Consider the following 20,696-nt stretch of genomic DNA (forward strand, 5'->3'; position numbering starts at 1 on the left):
GAGTGTAAGTGTGAGGAATTAGACACGGAGGGAATAGAGGTTAAAAGAGACTGGCGAGGGAAAGGAAGGAAAAGTGACTGGCGAGGGGAAAGAGGGAAAAGAGAGGGCTGACTGGAAATAGGGAAAAGAGAGATTTCATAGAAAAGAGGAAAGCCAGGGAACAGAGAGAGGCGAGAGAAACCAGGGGAAAGAGACTGGCGAGGGAAAAGAGGGATAACAGAGTTGACGAATAACAGGGAAAAGAGAGAGGCGAGGGAAAGTGGAAAAATTAGACCTAGAGGGAAGAGAGGTAAAAGAGAGAGGGGAGGGCAACGAGGGACAACAGAGAATTGAGGAATGAGAGGGGAAAGAGGGAGTCGGGTGAAAGTGGGAAGAATTGGACACCGAGGGAAGAGAGGTAACAGAGACTGGCGAGGAAAAGGAAGGAAAGGTGACTGGCGAGGGAAAAGTTGGAAAAGAGAGAGTCATGGCAAAGCAGGGGAAAAGAGGCGAGGGAAAACAAGGACAAGAGAGTTAATGGAAAAGAAGGAGGTGAGTGAAAGTGGGAAGAATTAGACACCGAGGGAAGAGAGGTAACAGAGACTGGCGAGGGAAACGGGGGAAAAGTGACAGTCGAGGGAAAACTTGGAAAAGAGAGAGTTGAGAAAAAACAAGGACAAGAGAGTTAATGGAAAAGAGGGAGGCGAGGGAAAGTGGGAAGTAATAGACACCGAGGGAAGAGAGATAACAGAGACTGGCGAGGGAAAGGGGGGAAAAGTGCCTGTCGAGGGGAAAGAGGGAAAAGAGAGGGTTGAGGGAAAGCAGGGGAAAGAGACTGACGAGAGAAATAAGAGGGAAAGAGACAGGCGAGGGAAAACAAGGACAAGAGAGAGTTAATGGAAAAGAGGGAGGCGAGTGCAAGTGGGAAGACTTAGACACCAAGGGAAGAGACGTAAAAGAGACTGGCGAGGGAAAGAGAGAGGCGAGATAAACCAGGGGAAAGAGACTGGCGAGGGAAAAGAAGGATAACAGAGTTGAGGAATAACAGGGAAAAGAGAGAGGCGAGGGAAAGTGGGAAGTATTAGACACCGAGGGAAGAGAGATAACAGAGACTGGCGAGGGAAAGGGGGGAAAAGTGCTTGTCGAGGGGAAAGAGGGAAAAGAGAGGGTTGAGGCAAAGCAGGGGAAAGAGACTATGGAGGGGGAAAGCAGAGGGAAAGAGACAGGCGAGGGAAAACAAGGACAAGAGAGAGTTAATGGAAAAGAAGGAGGCGAGTGTAAGTGGGAAGAATTAGACACCGAGGGAAGAGAGGTAACAGAGACTGGCGAGGGAAAGAGAGAGGCGAGATAAACCAGGGGAAAGAGACTGGCGAGGGGAAAGAGGGAAAAGAGAGGGCTGACTGGAAATAGGGAAAAGAGAGATTTCATAGAAAAGAGGAAAGCCAGGGAACAGAGAGAGGCGAGAGAAACCAGGGGAAAGAGACTGGCGAGGGAAAAGAGGGATAACAGAGTTGACGAATAGCAGGGAAAAGAGAGAGGCGAGTGAAAGTGGAAAAATTAGACCTAGAGGGAAGAGAGGTAAAAGAGAGAGGGGAGGGTAACGAGGGACAACAGATTATTGAGGAATGAGAGGGGAAAGAGGGAGTCGGGTGAAAGTGGGAAGAATTGGACACCGAGGGACGACAGGTAACAGACACTGGCGAGGAAAGAGAGAGGCGAGATAAACCAGGGGAAAGAGACTGGCGAGGGGGGAAGAGGGAAAAGAGAGGGTTGATTGGAAATAGGGAAAAGAGAGATTTCATAGAAAAGAGGAAAGCCAGGGAACAGAGAGAGGCGAGAGAAACCAGGGGAAAGAGACTGGCGAGGGAAAGAGGGATAACAGAGTTGACGAATTACAGGGAAAGGAGAGAGGCGAGGGAAAAGAAGGACAAGAGAGAGTTCATGGAAAAGAGAGAGGCGAGGGAAAGTGGGAAGTATTAGACACCGACGGAAGAGAGGTAACAGAGACTGGCGAGGGAAAGGGGGGAAAAGTGACTGTCGAGGGGAAAGAGGGAAAAGAGGGTTGAGGGAAAGCAGGGGAAAGAGACTATGGAGGGAAAGCAGAGGGAAAGAGACAGGCGAGGGAAAACAAGGACAAGAGAGAGTTAATGGAAAAGAGGGAGGCGAGTGCAAGTGGGAAGAATTAGACACCAAGGGAAGAGACATAAAAGAGACTGGCGAGGGAAAGAGAGAGGCGAGATAAACCAGGGGAAAGAGACTGGCGAGGGGGGAAGAGGGATAACAGAGTTGACGAATAACAGGGAAAAGACAGAGGCGAGGGAAAGTGGGAAGTATTAGACACCGAGGGAAGAGAGATAACAGAGACTGGCGAGGGGAAAGAGAGAGGCGAGATAAACCAGGGGAAATAGACTGGCGAGGGGGGAAGAGGGAAAAGAGAGGGTTGACTGGAGACAGGGAAAAGAGAGATTTCATAGAAAAGAGGAAAGCCAGGGAACAGAGAGAGGCGAGAGAAACCAGGGGAAAGAGACTGGCGAGGGAAAAGAGGGATAACAGAGTTGACGAATTACAGGGAAAGGAGAGAGGCGAGGGAAAAGAAGGACAAGAGAGAGTTCATGGAAAAGAGAGAGGCGAGGGAAAGTGGGAAGTATTAGACACCGAGGGAAGAGAGATAACAGAGACTGGCGAGGGAAACGGGGGAAAAGTGACAGTCGAGGGAAAACTTGGAAAATAGAGAGTTGAGAAAAAACAAGGACAAGAGAGTTAATGGAAAAGAGGGAGGCGAGTGCAAGTGGGAAGTATTAGACACCGAGGGAAGAGAGATAACAGAGACTGGCGAGGGAAAGGGGGGAAAAGTGCCTGTCGAGGGGAAAGAGGGAAAAGAGAGGGTTCAGGGAAAGCAGGGGAAAGAGACTATGGAGGGAAAGCAGAGGGAAAGAGACAGGCGAGGGAAAACAAGGACAAGAGAGAGTTAATGGAAAAGAGGGAGGCGAGTGCAAGTGGGAAGAATTAGACACCAAGGGAAGAGACATAAAAGTGACTGGCGAGGGAAAGAGAGAGGCGAGATAAACCAGGGAAAGAGACTGGCGAGAAAAAAGAGGGATAACAGAGTTGACGAATAACAGGGAAAAGAGAGAGGCGAGGGAAAACAAGGACAAGAGAGAGTTAATGGAAAAGAGGGAGGCGAGTGAAAGTGGGAAGAATTAGACACCGAGGGAAGAGAGGTAACAGATACTGGCGAGGGAAAGAGAGAGGCGAGATAAACCAGGGGAAAGAGACTGGCGAGGGGGGAAGAGGGAAGAGAGAGAGTTGACTGGAAATAGGGGAACGAGAGAGTTCATGGAAAAGAGGGAGTGGAGTGTAAGTGTGAGGAATTAGACACGGAGGGAATAGAGGTTAAAAGAGACTGGCGAGGGAAAGGAAGGAAAAGTGACTGGCGAGGGGAAAGAGGGAAAAGAGAGGGCTGACTGGAAATAGGGAAAAGAGAGATTTCATAGAAAAGAGGAAAGCCAGGGAACAGAGAGAGGCGAGAGAAACCAGGGGAAAGAGACTGGCGAGGGAAAAGAGGGATAACAGAGTTGACGAATAACAGGGAAAAGAGAGAGGCGAGGGAAAGTGGAAAAATTAGACCTAGAGGGAAGAGAGGTAAAAGAGAGAGGGGAGGGCAACGAGGGACAACAGAGAATTGAGGAATGAGAGGGGAAAGAGGGAGTCGGGTGAAAGTGGGAAGAATTGGACACCGAGGGAAGAGAGGTAACAGAGACTGGCGAGGAAAAGGAAGGAAAGGTGACTGGCGAGGGAAAAGTTGGAAAAGAGAGAGTCATGGCAAAGCAGGGGAAAAGAGGCGAGGGAAAACAAGGACAAGAGAGTTAATGGAAAAGAAGGAGGTGAGTGAAAGTGGGAAGAATTAGACACCGAGGGAAGAGAGGTAACAGAGACTGGCGAGGGAAACGGGGGAAAAGTGACAGTCGAGGGAAAACTTGGAAAAGAGAGAGTTGAGAAAAAACAAGGACAAGAGAGTTAATGGAAAAGAGGGAGGCGAGGGAAAGTGGGAAGTAATAGACACCGAGGGAAGAGAGATAACAGAGACTGGCGAGGGAAAGGGGGGAAAAGTGCCTGTCGAGGGGAAAGAGGGAAAAGAGAGGGTTGAGGGAAAGCAGGGGAAAGAGACTGACGAGAGAAATAAGAGGGAAAGAGACAGGCGAGGGAAAACAAGGACAAGAGAGAGTTAATGGAAAAGAGGGAGGCGAGTGCAAGTGGGAAGACTTAGACACCAAGGGAAGAGACGTAAAAGAGACTGGCGAGGGAAAGAGAGAGGCGAGATAAACCAGGGGAAAGAGACTGGCGAGGGAAAAGAAGGATAACAGAGTTGAGGAATAACAGGGAAAAGAGAGAGGCGAGGGAAAGTGGGAAGTATTAGACACCGAGGGAAGAGAGATAACAGAGACTGGCGAGGGAAAGGGGGGAAAAGTGCCTGTCGAGGGGAAAGAGGGAAAAGAGAGGGTTGAGGCAAAGCAGGGGAAAGAGACTATGGAGGGAAAGCAGAGGGAAAGAGACAGGCGAGGGAAAACAAGGACAAGAGAGAGTTAATGGAAAAGAAGGAGGCGAGTGTAAGTGGGAAGAATTAGACACCGAGGGAAGAGAGGTAACAGAGACTGGCGAGGGAAAGAGAGAGGCGAGATAAACCAGGGGAAAGAGACTGGCGAGGGGAAAGAGGGAAAAGAGAGGGCTGACTGGAAATAGGGAAAAGAGAGATTTCATAGAAAAGAGGAAAGCCAGGGAACAGAGAGAGGCGAGAGAAACCAGGGGAAAGAGACTGGCGAGGGAAAAGAGGGATAACAGAGTTGACGAATAGCAGGGAAAAGAGAGAGGCGAGTGAAAGTGGAAAAATTAGACCTAGAGGGAAGAGAGGTAAAAGAGAGAGGGGAGGGTAACGAGGGACAACAGATTATTGAGGAATGAGAGGGGAAAGAGGGAGTCGGGTGAAAGTGGGAAGAATTGGACACCGAGGGACGACAGGTAACAGACACTGGCGAGGGAAAGAGAGAGGCGAGATAAACCAGGGGAAAGAGACTGGCGAGGGGGGAAGAGGGAAAAGAGAGGGTTGATTGGAAATAGGGAAAAGAGAGATTTCATAGAAAAGAGGAAAGCCAGGGAACAGAGAGAGGCGAGAGAAACCAGGGGAAAGAGACTGGCGAGGGAAAAGAGGGATAACAGAGTTGACGAATTACAGGGAAAGGAGAGAGGCGAGGGAAAAGAAGGACAAGAGAGAGTTCATGGAAAAGAGAGAGGCGAGGGAAAGTGGGAAGTATTAGACACCGACGGAAGAGAGGTAACAGAGACTGGCGAGGGAAAGGGGGGAAAAGTGACTGTCGAGGGGAAAGAGGGAAAAGAGGGTTGAGGGAAAGCAGGGGAAAGAGACTATGGAGGGAAAGCAGAGGGAAAGAGACAGGCGAGGGAAAACAAGGACAAGAGAGAGTTAATGGAAAAGAGGGAGGCGAGTGCAAGTGGGAAGAATTAGACACCAAGGGAAGAGACATAAAAGAGACTGGCGAGGGAAAGAGAGAGGCGAGATAAACCAGGGGAAAGAGACTGGCGAGGGGGGAAGAGGGATAACAGAGTTGACGAATAACAGGGAAAAGACAGAGGCGAGGGAAAGTGGGAAGTATTAGACACCGAGGGAAGAGAGATAACAGAGACTGGCGAGGGAAAGAGAGAGGCGAGATAAACCAGGGGAAATAGACTGGCGAGGGGGGAAGAGGGAAAAGAGAGGGTTGACTGGAGACAGGGAAAAGAGAGATTTCATAGAAAAGAGGAAAGCCAGGGAACAGAGAGAGGCGAGAGAAACCAGGGGAAAGAGACTGGCGAGGGAAAAGAGGGATAACAGAGTTGACGAATTACAGGGAAAGGAGAGAGGCGAGGGAAAAGAAGGACAAGAGAGAGTTCATGGAAAAGAGAGAGGCGAGGGAAAGTGGGAAGTATTAGACACCGAGGGAAGAGAGATAACAGAGACTGGCGAGGGAAACGGGGGAAAAGTGACAGTCGAGGGAAAACTTGGAAAATAGAGAGTTGAGAAAAAACAAGGACAAGAGAGTTAATGGAAAAGAGGGAGGCGAGTGCAAGTGGGAAGTATTAGACACCGAGGGAAGAGAGATAACAGAGACTGGCGAGGGAAAGGGGGGAAAAGTGCCTGTCGAGGGGAAAGAGGGAAAAGAGAGGGTTCAGGGAAAGCAGGGGAAAGAGACTATGGAGGGAAAGCAGAGGGAAAGAGACAGGCGAGGGAAAACAAGGACAAGAGAGAGTTAATGGAAAAGAGGGAGGCGAGTGCAAGTGGGAAGAATTAGACACCAAGGGAAGAGACGTAAAAGAGACTGGCGAGGGAAAGAGAGAGGCGAGATAAACCAGGGGAAAGAGACTGGCGAGGGGGCGAAGAGGGATAACAGAGTTGACGAATAACAGGGAAAAGACAGAGGCGAGGGAAAGTGGGAAGTATTAGACACCGAGGGAAGAGAGATAACAGAGACTGGCGAGGGAAAGAGAGAGGCGAGATAAACCAGGGGAAATAGAGTGGCGAGGGGGGAAGAGGGAAAAGAGAGGGTTGACTGGAGAGAGGGAAAAGAGAGATTTCATAGAGAAGAGGAAAGCCAGGGAACAGAGGCGAGAGAAACCAGGGAAAGAGACTGGCGAGAAAAAAGAGGGATAACAGAGTTGACGAATAACAGGGAAAAGAGAGAGGCGAGGGAAAACAAGGACAAGAGAGAGTTAATGGAAAAGAGGGAGGCGAGTGCAAGTGGGAAGAATTAGACACCAAGGGAAGAGACGTAAAAGAGACTGGCGAGGGAAAGAGAGAGGCGAGATAAACCAGGGGAAAGAGACTGGCGAGGGGGGAAGAGGGATAACAGAGTTGACGAATAACAGGGAAAAGACAGAGGCGAGGGAAACTGGGAAGTATTAGACACCGAGGGAAGAGAGATAACAGAGACTGGCGAGGGAAAGGGGGGATAAGTGCCTGTCGAGGGGAAAGAGGGAAAAGAGAGGGTTGAGGGAAAGCAGGGGAAAGAGACTATGGAGGGAAAGCAGAGGGAAAGAGACAGGCGAGGGAAAACAAGGACAAGAGAGAGTTAATGGAAAAGAAGGAGGCGAGTGTAAGTGGGAAGAATTAGACACCGAGGGAAGAGAGGTAACAGAGACTGGCGAGGGAAAGAGAGAGGCGAGATAAAGCAGGGGAAAGAGACTGGCGAGGGGAAAGAGGGAAAAGAGAGGGCTGACTGGAAATAGGGAAAAGAGAGATTTCATAGAAAAGAGGAAAGCCAGGGAACAGAGAGAGGCGAGAGAAACCAGGGGAAAGAGACTGGCGAGGGAAAAGAGGGATAACAGAGTTGACGAATAACAGGGAAAAGAGAGAGGCGAGTGAAAGTGGAAAAATTAGACCTAGAGGGAAGAGAGGTAAAAGAGAGAGGGGAGGGACAACAGAGAATTGAGGAATGAGAGGGGAAAGAGGGAGTCGGGTGAAAGTGGGAAGAATTAGACACCGAGGGAAGAGAGGTAACAGACACTGGCGAGGGAAAATTTGGAAAAGAGAGAGTCATGGCAAAGCAGGAGAAAAGAGACAGGCGAGGGAAAACAAGGACAAGAGAGAGTTAATGGAAAAGAAGGAGGTGACTGAAAGTGGGAAGAATTAGACACCGAGGGAATAGAGGTAACAGAGACTGGCGAGGGAAAGAGAGAGGCGAGATAAAACAGGGGAAAGAGACTGGCGAGGGGGGAAGAGGGAAAAGAGAGGGTTGATTGGAAATAGGGAAAAGAGAGATTTCATAGAAAAGAGGAAAGCCAGGGAACAGAGAGAGGCGAGAGAAACCAGGGGAAAGAGACTGGCGAGGGAAAAGAGGGATAACAGAGTTGACGAATTACAGGGAAAGGAGAGAGGCGAGGGAAAAGAAGGACAAGAGAGAGTTCATGGAAAAGAGAGAGGCGAGGGAAAGTGGGAAGTATTAGACACCGAGGGAAGAGAGATAACAGAGACTGGCGAGGGAAACGGGGGAAAAGTGACAGTCGAGGGAAAACTTGGAAAAGAGAGAGTTGAGAAAAAACAAGGACAAGAGAGTTAATGGAAAAGAGGGAGGCGAGGGAAAGTGGGAAGTATTAGACACCGAGGGAAGAGAGATAACAGAGACTGGCGAGGGAAAGGGGGGAAAAGTGCCTGTCGAGGGGAAAGAGGGAAAAGAGAGGGTTGAGGCAAAGCAGGGGAAAGAGACTATGGAGGGAAAGCAGAGGTAAAGAGACAGGCGAGGGAAAACAAGGACAAGAGAGAGTTAATGGAAAAGAGGGAGGCGAGTGCAAGTGGGAAGAATTAGACACCAAGGGAAGAGACATAAAAGTGACTGGCGAGGGAAAGAGAGAGGCGAGATAAACCAGGGAAAGAGACTGGCGAGAAAAAAGAGGGATAACAGAGTTGACGAATAACAGGGAAAAGAGAGAGGCGAGGGAAAACAAGGACAAGAGAGAGTTAATGGAAAAGAGGGAGGCGAGTGAAAGTGGGAAGAATTAGACACCGAGGGAAGAGAGGTAACAGATACTGGCGAGGGAAAGAGAGAGGCGAGAGAAACCAGGGGAAAGAGACTGGCGAGGGGGGAAGAGGGAAGAGAGAGAGTTGACTGGAAATAGGGGAACGAGAGAGTTCATGGAAAAGAGGGAGTGGAGTGTAAGTGTGAGGAATTAGACACGGAGGGAATAGAGGTTAAAAGAGACTGGCGAGGGAAAGGAAGGAAAAGTGACTGGCGAGGGGAAAGAGGGAAAAGAGAGGGCTGACTGGAAATAGGGAAAAGAGAGATTTCATAGAAAAGAGGAAAGCCAGGGAACAGAGAGAGGCGAGAGAAACCAGGGGAAAGAGACTGGCGAGGGAAAAGAGGGATAACAGAGTTGACGAATAACAGGGAAAAGAGAGAGGCGAGGGAAAGTGGAAAAATTAGACCTAGAGGGAAGAGAGGTAAAAGAGAGAGGGGAGGGCAACGAGGGACAACAGAGAATTGAGGAATGAGAGGGGAAAGAGGGAGTCGGGTGAAAGTGGGAAGAATTGGACACCGAGGGAAGAGAGGTAACAGAGACTGGCGAGGAAAAGGAAGGAAAGGTGACTGGCGAGGGAAAAGTTGGAAAAGAGAGAGTCATGGCAAAGCAGGGGAAAAGAGGCGAGGGAAAACAAGGACAAGAGAGTTAATGGAAAAGAAGGAGGTGAGTGAAAGTGGGAAGAATTAGACACCGAGGGAAGAGAGGTAACAGAGACTGGCGAGGGAAAGAGAGAGGCGAGATAAACCAGGGGAAAGAGACTGGCGAGGGGGGAAGAGGGAAAAGAGAGGGTTGATTGGAAATAGGGAAAAGAGAGATTTCATAGAAAAGAGGAAAGCCAGGGAACAGAGAGAGGCGAGAGAAACCAGGGGAAAGAGACTGGCGAGGGAAAAGGGGGATAACAGAGTTGACGAATAACAGGGAAAAGAGAGGGGCGAGGGAAAGTGGGAAGTATTAGACACCGAGGGAAGAGAGATAACAGAGACTGGCGAGGGAAAGGGGGGAAAAGTGACAGTCGAGGGAAAACTTGGAAAAGAGAGAGTTGAGAAAAAACAAGGACAAGAGAGTTAATGGAAAAGAGGGAGGCGAGGGAAAGTGGGAAGTAATAGACACCGAGGGAAGAGAGATAACAGAGACTGGCGAGGGAAAGGGGGGAAAAGTGCCTGTCGAGGGGAAAGAGGGAAAAGAGAGGGTTGAGGGAAAGCAGGGGAAAGAGACTGACGAGAGAAATAAGAGGGAAAGAGACAGGCGAGGGAAAACAAGGACAAGAGAGAGTTAATGGAAAAGAGGGAGGCGAGTGCAAGTGGGAAGACTTAGACACCAAGGGAAGAGACGTAAAAGAGACTGGCGAGGGAAAGAGAGAGGCGAGATAAACCAGGGGAAAGAGACTGGCGAGGGAAAAGAGGGATAACAGAGTTGAGGAATAACAGGGAAAAGAGAGAGGCGAGGGAAAGTGGGAAGTATTAGACACCGAGGGAAGAGAGATAACAGAGACTGGCGAGGGAAAGGGGGGAAAAGTGCCTGTCGAGGGGAAAGAGGGAAAAGAGAGGGTTCAGGGAAAGCAGGGGAAAGAGACTATGGAGGGAAAGCAGAGGGAAAGAGACAGGCGAGGGAAAACAAGGACAAGAGAGAGTTAATGGAAAAGAGGGAGGCGAGTGCAAGTGGGAAGAATTAGACACCAAGGGAAGAGACATAAAAGTGACTGGCGAGGGAAAGAGAGAGGCGAGATAAACCAGGGAAAGAGACTGGCGAGAAAAAAGAGGGATAACAGAGTTGACGAATAACAGGGAAAAGAGAGAGGCGAGGGAAAACAAGGACAAGAGAGAGTTAATGGAAAAGAGGGAGGCGAGTGAAAGTGGGAAGAATTAGACACCGAGGGAAGAGAGGTAACAGATACTGGCGAGGGAAAGAGAGAGGCGAGATAAACCAGGGGAAAGAGACTGGCGAGGGGGGAAGAGGGAAGAGAGAGAGTTGACTGGAAATAGGGGAACGAGAGAGTTCATGGAAAAGAGGGAGTGGAGTGTAAGTGTGAGGAATTAGACACGGAGGGAATAGAGGTTAAAAGAGACTGGCGAGGGAAAGGAAGGAAAAGTGACTGGCGAGGGGAAAGAGGGAAAAGAGAGGGCTGACTGGAAATAGGGAAAAGAGAGATTTCATAGAAAAGAGGAAAGCCAGGGAACAGAGAGAGGCGAGAGAAACCAGGGGAAAGAGACTGGCGAGGGAAAAGAGGGATAACAGAGTTGACGAATAACAGGGAAAAGAGAGAGGCGAGGGAAAGTGGAAAAATTAGACCTAGAGGGAAGAGAGGTAAAAGAGAGAGGGGAGGGCAACGAGGGACAACAGAGAATTGAGGAATGAGAGGGGAAAGAGGGAGTCGGGTGAAAGTGGGAAGAATTGGACACCGAGGGAAGAGAGGTAACAGAGACTGGCGAGGAAAAGGAAGGAAAGGTGACTGGCGAGGGAAAAGTTGGAAAAGAGAGAGTCATGGCAAAGCAGGGGAAAAGAGGCGAGGGAAAACAAGGACAAGAGAGTTAATGGAAAAGAAGGAGGTGAGTGAAAGTGGGAAGAATTAGACACCGAGGGAAGAGAGGTAACAGAGACTGTCGAGGGAAACGGGGGAAAAGTGACAGTCGAGGGAAAACTTGGAAAAGAGAGAGTTGAGAAAAAACAAGGACAAGAGAGTTAATGGAAAAGAGGGAGGCGAGGGAAAGTGGGAAGTAATAGACACCGAGGGAAGAGAGATAACAGAGACTGGCGAGGGAAAGGGGGGAAAAGTGCCTGTCGAGGGGAAAGAGGGAAAAGAGAGGGTTGAGGGAAAGCAGGGGAAAGAGACTGACGAGAGAAATAAGAGGGAAAGAGACAGGCGAGGGAAAACAAGGACAAGAGAGAGTTAATGGAAAAGAGGGAGGCGAGTGCAAGTGGGAAGACTTAGACACCAAGGGAAGAGACGTAAAAGAGACTGGCGAGGGAAAGAGAGAGGCGAGATAAACCAGGGGAAAGAGACTGGCGAGGGAAAAGAGGGATAACAGAGTTGAGGAATAACAGGGAAAAGAGAGAGGCGAGGGAAAGTGGGAAGTATTAGACACCGAGGGAAGAGAGATAACAGAGACTGGCGAGGGAAAGGGGGGAAAAGTGCCTGTCGAGGGGAAAGAGGGAAAAGAGAGGGTTGAGGCAAAGCAGGGGAAAGAGACTATGGAGGGAAAGCAGAGGGAAAGAGACAGGCGAGGGAAAACAAGGACAAGAGAGAGTTAATGGAAAAGAAGGAGGCGAGTGTAAGTGGGAAGAATTAGACACCGAGGGAAGAGAGGTAACAGAGACTGGCGAGGGAAAGAGAGAGGCGAGATAAACCAGGGGAAAGAGACTGGCGAGGGGGGAATAGGGAAAAGAGAGGGCTGACTGGAAATAGGGAAAAGAGAGATTTCATAGAAAAGAGGAAAGCCAGGGAACAGAGAGAGGCGAGAGAAACCAGGGGAAAGAGACTGGCGAGGGAAAAGAGGGATAACAGAGTTGACGAATAGCAGGGAAAAGAGAGAGGCGAGTGAAAGTGGAAAAATTAGACCTAGAGGGAAGAGAGGTAAAAGAGAGAGGGGAGGGTAACGAGGGACAACAGATTATTGAGGAATGAGAGGGGAAAGAGGGAGTCGGGTGAAAGTGGGAAGAATTGGACACCGAGGGACGACAGGTAACAGACACTGGCGAGGGAAAGAGAGAGGCGAGATAAACCAGGGGAAAGAGACTGGCGAGGGGGGAAGAGGGAAAAGAGAGGGTTGATTGGAAATAGGGAAAAGAGAGATTTCATAGAAAAGAGGAAAGCCAGGGAACAGAGAGAGGCGAGAGAAACCAGGGGAAAGAGACTGGCGAGGGAAAAGAGGGATAACAGAGTTGACGAATTACAGGGAAAGGAGAGAGGCGAGGGAAAAGAAGGACAGGAGAGAGTTCATGGAAAAGAGAGAGGCGAGGGAAAGTGGGAAGTATTAGACACCGACGGAAGAGAGGTAACAGAGACTGGCGAGGGAAAGGGGGGAAAAGTGACTGTCGAGGGGAAAGAGGGAAAAGAGAGGGTTGAGGGAAAGCAGGGGAAAGAGACTATGGAGGGAAAGCAGAGGGAAAGAGACAGGCGAGGGAAAACAAGGACAAGAGAGAGTTAATGGAAAAGAGGGAGGCGAGTGCAAGTGGGAAGAATTAGACACCAAGGGAAGAGACGTAAAAGAGACTGGCGAGGGAAAGAGAGAGGCGAGATAAACCAGGGGAAAGAGACTGGCGAGGGGGCGAAGAGGGATAACAGAGTTGACGAATAACAGGGAAAAGACAGAGGCGAGGGAAAGTGGGAAGTATTAGACACCGAGGGAAGAGAGATAACAGAGACTGGCGAGGGAAAGAGAGAGGCGAGATAAACCAGGGGAAATAGAGTGGCGAGGGGGGAAGAGGGAAAAGAGAGGGTTGACTGGAGACAGGGAAAAGAGAGATTTCATAGAGAAGAGGAAAGCCAGGGAACAGAGGCGAGAGAAACCAGGGAAAGAGACTGGCGAGAAAAAAGAGGGATAACAGAGTTGACGAATAACAGGGAAAAGAGAGAGGCGAGGGAAAACAAGGACAAGAGAGAGTTAATGGAAAAGAGGGAGGCGAGTGAAAGTGGGAAGAATTAGACACCGAGGGAAGAGAGGTAACAGATACTGGCGAGGGAAAGAGAGAGGCGAGATAAACCAGGGGAAAGAGACTGGCGAGGGGGGAAGAGGGAAGAGAGAGAGTTGACTGGAAATAGGGGAACGAGAGAGTTCATGGAAAAGAGGGAGTGGAGTGTAAGTGGGAGGAATTAGACACGGAGGGAATAGAGGTTAAAAGAGACTGGCGAGGGAAAGGAAGGAAAAGTGACTGGCGAGGGGAAAGAGGGAAAAGAGAGGGCTGACTGGAAATAGGGAAAAGAGAGATTTCATAGAAAAGAGGAAAGCCAGGGAACAGAGAGAGGCGAGAGAAACCAGGGGAAAGAGACTGGCGAGGGAAAAGAGGGATAACAGAGTTGACGAATAACAGGGAAAAGAGAGGGGCGAGGGAAAGTGGGAAGTATTAGACACCGACGGAAGAGAGATAACAGAGACTGGCGAGGGAAACGGGGGAAAAGTGACTGTCGAGGGGAAAGAGGGAAAAAGAGGGTTGAGGGAAAGCAGGGGAAAGAGACTATGGAGGGAAAGCAGAGGGAAAGAGACAGGCGAGGGAAAACAAGGACAAGAGAGAGTTAATGGAAAAGAGGGAGGCGAGTGCAAGTGGGAAGAATTAGACACCAAGGGAAGAGACGTAAAAGAGACTGGCGAGGGAAAGAGAGAGGCGAGATAAACCAGGGGAAAGAGATTGGCGAGGGAAAAGAGGGATAACAGAGTTGACGAATAACAGGGAAAAGAGAGGCGAGGGAAAGTGGAAAAATTAGACCTAGAGGGAAGAGAGGTAAAAGAGAGAGGGGAGGGACAACAGAGAATTGAGGAATGAGAGGGGAAAGAGGGAGTCGGGTGAAAGTGGGAAGAATTAGACACCGAGGGAAGAGAGGTAACAGACACTGGCGAGGGAAAGAGAGAGGCGAGATAAACCAGGGGAAAGAGACTGGCGAGGGGGGAAGAGGGAAAAGAGAGGGCTGACTGGAAATAGGGAAAAGAGAGATTTCATAGAAAAGAGGAAAGCCAGGGAACAGAGAGAGGCGAGATAAACCAGGGGAAAGAGACTGGCGAGGGAAAAGAGGGATAACAGAGTTGACGAATAACAGGGAAAAGAGAGAGGCGAGGGAAAGTGGAAAAATTAGACCTAGAGGGAAGAGAGGTAACAGAGACTGGCGAGGGAAAGAGAGAGGCGAGATAAACCAGGGGAAAGAGACTGGCGAGGGGGGAAGAGGGAAAAGAGAGGGCTGACTGGAAATAGGGAAAAGAGAGATTTCATAGAAAAGAGGAAAGCCAGGGAACAGAGAGAGGCGAGAGAAACCAGGGGAAAGAGACTGGCGAGGGAAAAGGGGGATAACAGAGTTGACGAATAACAGGGAAAAGAGAGGGGCGAGGGAAAGTGGGAAGTATTAGACACCGAGGGAAGAGAGATAACAGAGACTGGCGAGGGAAACGGGGGAAAAGTGACAGTCGAGGGAAAACTTGGAAAAGAGAGAGTTGAGAAAAAACAAGGACAAGAGAGTTAATGGAAAAGAGGGAGGCGAGGGAAAGTGGGAAGTAATAGACACCGAGGGAAGAGAGATAACAGAGACTGGCGAGGGAAAGGGGGGAAAAGTGCCTGTCGAGGGGAAAGAGGGAAAAGAGAGGGTTGAGGGAAAGCAGGGGAAAGAGACTGACGAGAGAAATAAGAGGGAAAGAGACAGGCGAGGGAAAACAAGGACAAGAGAGAGTTAATGGAAAAGAGGGAGGCGAGTGCAAGTGGGAAGACTTAGACACCAAGGGAAGAGACGTAAAAGAGACTGGCGAGGGAAAGAGAGAGGCGAGATAAACCAGGGGAAAGAGACTGGCGAGGGAAAAGAGGGATAACAGAGTTGAGGAATAACAGGGAAAAGAGAGAGGCGAGGGAAAGTGGGAAGTAATAGACACCGAGGGAAGAGAGATAACAGAGACTGGCGAGGGAAAGGGGGGAAAAGTGCCTGTCGAGGGGAAAGAGGGAAAAGAGAGGGTTCAGGGAAAGCAGGGGAAAGAGACTATGGAGGGAAAGCAGAGGGAAAGAGACAGGCGAGGGAAAACAAGGACAAGAGAGAGTTAATGGAAAAGAGGGAGGCGAGTGCAAGTGGGAAGAATTAGACACCAAGGGAAGAGACATAAAAGTGACTGGCGAGGGAAAGAGAGAGGCGAGATAAACCAGGGAAAGAGACTGGCGAGAAAAAAGAGGGATAACAGAGTTGACGAATAACAGGGAAAAGAGAGAGGCGAGGGAAAACAAGGACAAGAGAGAGTTAATGGAAAAGAGGGAGGCGAGTGAAAGTGGGAAGAATTAGACACCGAGGGAAGAGAGGTAACAGATACTGGCGAGGGAAAGAGAGAGGCGAGATAAACCAGGGGAAAGAGACTGGAGAGGGGGGAAGAGGGAAGAGAGAGAGTTGACTGGAAATAGGGGAACGAGAGAGTTCATGGAAAAGAGGGAGTGGAGTGTAAGTGTGAGGAATTAGACACGGAGGGAATAGAGGTTAAAAGAGACTGGCGAGGGAAAGGAAGGAAAAGTGACTGGCGAGGGGAAAGAGGGAAAAGAGAGGGCTGACTGGAAATAGGGAAAAGAGAGATTTCATAGAAAAGAGGAAAGCCAGGGAACAGAGAGAGGCGAGAGAAACCAGGGGAAAGAGACTGGCGAGGGAAAAGAGGGATAACAGAGTTGACGAATAACAGGGAAAAGAGAGAGGCGAGGGAAAGTGGAAAAATTAGACCTAGAGGGAAGAGAGGTAAAAGAGAGAGGGGAGGGCAACGAGGGACAACAGAGAATTGAGGAATGAGAGGGGAAAGAGGGAGTCGGGTGAAAGTGGGAAGAATTGGACACCGAGGGAAGAGAGGTAACAGAGACTGGCGAGGAAAAGGAAGGAAAGGTGACTGGCGAGGGAAAAGTTGGAAAAGAGAGAGTCATGGCAAAGCAGGGGAAAAGAGGCGAGGGAAAACAAGGACAAGAGAGTTAATGGAAAAGAAGGAGGTGAGTGAAAGTGGGAAGAATTAGACACCGAGGGAAGAGAGGTAACAGAGACTGGCGAGGGAAACGGGGGAAAAGTGACAGTCGAGGGAAAACTTGGAAAAGAGAGAGTTGAGAAAAAACAAGGACAAGAGAGTTAATGGAAAAGAGGGAGGCGAGGGAAAGTGGGAAGTAATAGACACCGAGGGAAGAGAGATAACAGAGACTGGCGAGGGAAAGGGGGGAAAAGTGCCTGTCGAGGGGAAAGAGGGAAAAGAGAGGGTTGAGGGAAAGCAGGGGAAAGAGACTGACGAGAGAAATAAGAGGGAAAGAGACAGGCGAGGGAAAACAAGGACAAGAGAGAGTTAATGGAAAAGAGGGAGGCGAGTGCAAGTGGGAAGACTTAGACACCAAGGGAAGAGACGTAAAAGAGACTGGCGAGGGAAAGAGAGAGGCGAGATAAACCAGGGGAAAGAGACTGGCGAGGGAAAAGAAGGATAACAGAGTTGAGGAATAACAGGGAAAAGAGAGAGGCGAGGGAAAGTGGGAAGTATTAGACACCGAGGGAAGAGAGATAACAGAGACTGGCGAGGGAAAGGGGGGAAAAGTGCTTGTCGAGGGGAAAGAGGGAAAAGAGAGGGTTGAGGCAAAGCAGGGGAAAGAGACTATGGAGGGAAAGCAGAGGGAAAGAGACAGGCGAGGGAAAACAAGGACAAGAGAGAGTTAATGGAAAAGAAGGAGGCGAGTGTAAGTGGGAAGAATTAGACACCGAGGGAAGAGAGGTAACAGAGACTGGCGAGGGAAAGAGAGAGGCGAGATAAACCAGGGGAAAGAGACTGGCGAGGGGAAAGAGGGAAAAGAGAGGGCTGACTGGAAATAGGGAAAAGAGAGATTTCATAGAAAAGAGGAAAGCCAGGGAACAGAGAGAGGCGAGAGAAACCAGGGGAAAGAGACTGGCGAGGGAAAAGAGGGATAACAGAGTTGACGAATAGCAGGGAAAAGAGAGAGGCGAGTGAAAGTGGAAAAATTAGACCTAGAGGGAAGAGAGGTAAAAGAGAGAGGGGAGGGTAACGAGGGACAACAGATTATTGAGGAATGAGAGGGGAAAGAGGGAGTCGGGTGAAAGTGGGAAGAATTGGACACCGAGGGACGACAGGTAACAGACACTGGCGAGGGAAAGAGAGAGGCGAGATAAACCAGGGGAAAGAGACTGGCGAGGGGGGAAGAGGGAAAAGAGAGGGTTGATTGGAAATAGGGAAAAGAGAGATTTCATAGAAAAGAGGAAAGCCAGGGAACAGAGAGAGGCGAGAGAAACCAGGGGAAAGAGACTGGCGAGGGAAAAGAGGGATAACAGAGTTGACGAATTACAGGGAAAGGAGAGAGGCGAGGGAAAAGAAGGACAAGAGAGAGTTCATGGAAAAGAGAGAGGCGAGGGAAAGTGGGAAGTATTAGACACCGACGGAAGAGAGGTAACAGAGACTGGCGAGGGAAAGGGGGGAAAAGTGACTGTCGAGGGGAAAGAGGGAAAAGAGGGTTGAGGGAAAGCAGGGGAAAGAGACTATGGAGGGAAAGCAGAGGGAAAGAGACAGGCGAGGGAAAACAAGGACAAGAGAGAGTTAATGGAAAAGAGGGAGGCGAGTGCAAGTGGGAAGAATTAGACACCAAGGGAAGAGACATAAAAGAGACTGGCGAGGGAAAGAGAGAGGCGAGATAAACCAGGGGAAAGAGACTGGCGAGGGGGGAAGAGGGATAACAGAGTTGACGAATAACAGGGAAAAGACAGAGGCGAGGGAAAGTGGGAAGTATTAGACACCGAGGGAAGAGAGATAACAGAGACTGGCGAGGGAAAGAGAGAGGCGAGATAAACCAGGGGAAATAGACTGGCGAGGGGGGAAGAGGGAAAAGAGAGGGTTGACTGGAGACAGGGAAAAGAGAGATTTCATAGAAAAGAGGAAAGCCAGGGAACAGAGAGAGGCGAGAGAAACCAGGGGAAAGAGACTGGCGAGGGAAAAGAGGGATAACAGAGTTGACGAATTACAGGGAAAGGAGAGAGGCGAGGGAAAAGAAGGACAAGAGAGAGTTCATGGAAAAGAGAGAGGCGAGGGAAAGTGGGAAGTATTAGACACCGAGGGAAGAGAGATAACAGAGACTGGCGAGGGAAACGGGGGAAAAGTGACAGTCGAGGGAAAACTTGGAAAATAGAGAGTTGAGAAAAAACAAGGACAAGAGAGTTAATGGAAAAGAGGGAGGCGAGTGCAAGTGGGAAGTATTAGACACCGAGGGAAGAGAGATAACAGAGACTGGCGAGGGAAAGGGGGGAAAAGTGCCTGTCGAGGGGAAAGAGGGAAAAGAGAGGGTTCAGGGAAAGCAGGGGAAAGAGACTATGGAGGGAAAGCAGAGGGAAAGAGACAGGCGAGGGAAAACAAGGACAAGAGAGAGTTAATGGAAAAGAGGGAGGCGAGTGCAAGTGGGAAGAATTAGACACCAAGGGAAGAGACATAAAAGTGACTGGCGAGGGAAAGAGAGAGGCGAGATAAACCAGGGAAAGAGACTGGCGAGAAAAAAGAGGGATAACAGAGTTGACGAATAACAGGGAAAAGAGAGAGGCGAGGGAAAACAAGGACAAGAGAGAGTTAATGGAAAAGAGGGAGGCGAGTGAAAGTGGGAAGAATTAGACACCGAGGGAAGAGAGGTAACAGATACTGGCGAGGGAAAGAGAGAGGCGAGATAAACCAGGGGAAAGAGACTGGCGAGGGGGGAAGAGGGAAGAGAGAGAGTTGACTGGAAATAGGGGAACGAGAGAGTTCATGGAAAAGAGGGAGTGGAGTGTAAGTGGGAGGAATTAGACACGGAGGGAATAGAGGTTAAAAGAGACTGGCGAGGGAAAGGAAGGAAAAGTGACTGGCGAGGGGAAAGAGGGAAAAGAGAGGGCTGACTGGAAATAGGGAAAAGAGAGATTTCATAGAAAAGAGGAAAGCCAGGGAACAGAGAGAGGCGAGAGAAACCAGGGGAAAGAGACTGGCGAGGGAAAAGAGGGATAACAGAGTTGACGAATAACAGGGAAAAGAGAGGGGCGAGGGAAAGTGGGAAGTATTAGACACCGACGGAACAGAGATAACAGAGACTGGCGAGGGAAACGGGGGAAAAGTGACTGTCGAGGGGAAAGAGGGAAAAAGAGGGTTGAGGGAAAGCAGGGGAAAGAGACTATGGAGGGAAAGCAGAGGGAAAGAGACAGGCGAGGGAAAACAAGGACAAGAGAGAGTTAATGGAAAAGAGGGAGGCGAGTGCAAGTGGGAAGAATTAGACACCAAGGGAAGAGACATAAAAGAGACTGGCGAGGGAAAGAGAGAGGCGAGATAAACCAGGGGAAAGAGATTGGCGAGGGAAAAGAGGGATAACAGAGTTGACGAATAACAGGGAAAAGAGAGGCGAGGGAAAGTGGAAAAATTAGACCTAGAGGGAAGAGAGGTAAAAGAGAGAGGGGAGGGACAACAGAGAATTGAGGAATGAGAGGGGAAAGAGGGAGTCGGGTGAAAGTGGGAAGAATTAGACACCGAGGGAAGAGAGGTAACAGACACTGGCGAGGGAAAGAGAGAGGCGAGATAAACCAGGGGAAAGAGACTGGCGAGGGGGGAAGAGGGAAAAGAGAGGGCTGACTGGAAATAGGGAAAAGAGAGATTTCATAGAAAAGAGGAAAGCCAGGGAACAGAGAGAGGCGAGATAAACCAGGGGAAAGAGACTGGCGAGGGAAAAGAGGGATAACAGAGTTGACGAATAACAGGGAAAAGAGAGAGGCGAGGGAAAGTGGAAAAATTAGACCTAGAGGGAAGAGAGGTAACAGAGACTGGCGAGGGAAAGAGAGAGGCGAGATAAACCAGGGGAAAGAGACTGGCGAGGGGGGAAGAGGGAAAAGAGAGGGCTGACTGGAAATAGGGAAAAGAGAGATTTCATAGAAAAGAGGAAAGCCAGGGAACAGAGAGAGGCGAGAGAAACCAGGGGAAAGAGACTGGCGAGGGAAAAGGGGGATAACAGAGTTGACGAATAACAGGGAAAAGAGAGGGGCGAGGGAAAGTGGGAAGTATTAGACACCGAGGGAAGAGAGATAACAGAGACTGGCGAGGGAAACGGGGGAAAAGTGACAGTCGAGGGAAAACTTGGAAAAGAGAGAGTTGAGAAAAAACAAGGACAAGAGAGTTAATGGAAAAGAGGGAGGCGAGGGAAAGTGGGAAGTAATAGACACCGAGGGAAGAGAGATAACAGAGACTGGCGAGGGAAAGGGGGGAAAAGTGCCTGTCGAGGGGAAAGAGGGAAAAGAGAGGGTTGAGGGAAAGCAGGGGAAAGAGACTGACGAGAGAAATAAGAGGGAAAGAGACAGGCGAGGGAAAACAAGGACAAGAGAGAGTTAATGGAAAAGAGGGAGGCGAGTGCAAGTGGGAAGACTTAGACACCAAGGGAAGAGACGTAAAAGAGACTGGCGAGGGAAAGAGAGAGGCGAGATAAACCAGGGGAAAGAGACTGGCGAGGGAAAAGAGGGA

Source organism: Harpia harpyja, chromosome W (assembly GCF_026419915.1).
Source record: "Harpia harpyja isolate bHarHar1 chromosome W, bHarHar1 primary haplotype, whole genome shotgun sequence".
Classification (NCBI taxonomy): domain Eukaryota; kingdom Metazoa; phylum Chordata; class Aves; order Accipitriformes; family Accipitridae; genus Harpia; species Harpia harpyja.